Below are 2,478 nucleotides of genomic sequence, written 5' to 3' on the forward strand. Positions count from 1 at the left end.
GGCAAAACAAAAAAATCAAGGAGGAAGTGCGGAAAATATCCCCAACTGCTGAGAAACCACAGGCATGACAAACATTAACACGGACTCTGACGCAATTTAACACCAATTACAATATCCGTTACATCTAATTATTGTAAGAGGCCCACAAGGAAGCCACTGGCTAGTCGTCCACCGGACTAAATTAAAGAAAAACACTGCGGCCAGGACATGGGTGGCGCCTCTTGCGGTCGCCAGGACATTAACAATGGAAACTCCAGTGCGGCAAAAGGAAAAAAACATGAAGTAAAAAGACCAGAAGCAGAAGAAGCAAATGGCGGCTATAAAACAACAGAGAACAGAACCCATGAAATATGAGCAGGAAGCTCAAGGAAAACACAATTGTGGGGTGGCTGGGGCGAGCATTTCTTAATTTCCAACAATTTACGCTGAAAGCTTTCAGCGCTCAAATGACGCACAGACGGCTGCAGGACTCCAGTGTCCTGTTCATTTCTTTTTTTTTTTACATTTTTTGTGTTCCTGGCCAAGGCGACGATGATGATCTAACGCCATTATTTCCCCACCAAACGACAGGCAGTTGTTAATGGGGCTTACCACTTAAGCGCGACGGCATAAAATAAACACGCGGCCTGCTCTGCCGCCCTCTTCCGCGGCCACGCCCCTCAACCAGCCGCCCACCACCCAACGCCCAACTGCGGATGTCCTGGCAAATTAATTAACATGACGGCCAGTCGCTGCCAGCACACTTCACACTCAAAATAATGGCACACAAATGTGATAAAACCAAAAATAGTCGTTAAAAAACCGATGATATTTTAATACAGCACAAAATACGAAAAAATATATATAATTGGAATGTATTTTTTGCCATATCTCATGGTTTGTTTTAAAAAATGCCAGGTAAAAGCATCTGTTTAAAGAGTTATGCATTTTGTGAAATTGCATTCATTAGTATGAAGTAGATAACATAAATGGATTTCTCCAAGTGCAGCTTTTCGCTGTTTGTCTTACTTCTACTGCTTTTGTCTTTTGCCTGTTTTTTCTCCGGCTTAATTGTGAGCCATCGTCTTCAGTTCTTCGGAGTGTCCTGAATCCCCAGGAAAAATTGCGATTGGGGAGCTGCCCAGCGGCAGTTTAACAATTAAGAAACGTTTAAAGTTCGGTGAATTTGGGGCGCGGCTTTCCTTTGATTACAGGACAGAAGCCACATCTTGAAAGGTGGAGGTATCGCTAAGTCCTTTGCAGGACATTCGACATACGCGGCACGTTGTCTGCATCCGTTTGACACCTTTTGTCGGGCACAAAATGGCACAGGAAATGAGCTGGGCCGTACGTGACTTGTTTTCGTTGTTGCCAGTAAATTGGAAATGTAAAATATATTCGGCTGCTCAGGCTCGATTGTTTGGCTGCTCGAAAGGGTCATGGCGATCCTGGAAATTCCGGGGTACACTCTTTAAGCTGACCCCAAGTCGGAAGGCTGTTTAACATTCCGAATTTGTGCACTCGCTCAATTTCCTTCCATTCCCCAAATGTAATTACCCAAAAGGGGGCGGCTGCGAAATCTTTCTGATTTGACACGAATTTCTCTGCCTGACTCCGGCCGGAATAATTAGTGTCCATTGAAGGGGCGCCACGGGCATTACGTGCCAAACAGAACGCCCTGCGGCAAGGACGATGGTTTCTTGGAGGACTGTCGTCCTCGCCTTCGTCGTCCTGGCATAATTGCAATTAAAATGTTCGCCGGGAAGTGCAAACACTTGGAGGCAATTGCCGTGCACAGAAATAATAACAGGCAGATTGTGCAAATTAAAATATAATTAGAGACAAACAAGACGCTTGTATGGGCGGGAAAGTGCTTTTAAAAAGTATTAGACTGGGTCTAAAACTTATACAAAAAATTTATAAATATGGTCAATCACTGACATTATTTCTAATGAGAAGGAAAGAGCTATTTTCCGTTAAGAACTTATCATTAAATTTAAATCAAGCGATTATTTATACAGAGTTAATTATGGCTTGGTTTAAATACGATCATTTTGACCTACAAAGAGTATACAAAATTCCGAAGAACAGTTATTTTTTTAAAGAACACATTATTAGCTATTGTTATTATTTATGGCAATATCAAGTAAGCACAATGAGATCACAAATCTTTGCCTGTGTCTCCTAAAAATTGCAGTGTATACAGTGGCGCCCACTGGCGAGCGGTGGACGCGAAATGCCACGCACTTTCCACTGGAAGAAGTTTTTTGTTCAGCTGGAAAGCCCTCCTTTTATTTTTTTTCCATTGAGGGTTGATAGAGTGAGCGAGAGGGACCCGAGCAGAGTGAGAGAGAGGAGAGTGAGAAAGAGATAGAGAGAGAGGGAGATTGATTATAGAGGAGGGGAGTAGGAATACCTGGTATTTCCTAACTAACGAGCAAGTAATTTTGTGGGCCAACTGAGATGCCTGGCAGCGTCTTTAATGTTTCCTTGGCTACT

This window comes from Drosophila erecta, unplaced genomic scaffold, assembly GCF_003286155.1.
Source record: "Drosophila erecta strain 14021-0224.00,06,07 unplaced genomic scaffold, DereRS2 tig00000021-arrow-pilon, whole genome shotgun sequence".
In the NCBI taxonomy this organism is placed as follows: Eukaryota; Metazoa; Arthropoda; class Insecta; order Diptera; family Drosophilidae; genus Drosophila; species Drosophila erecta.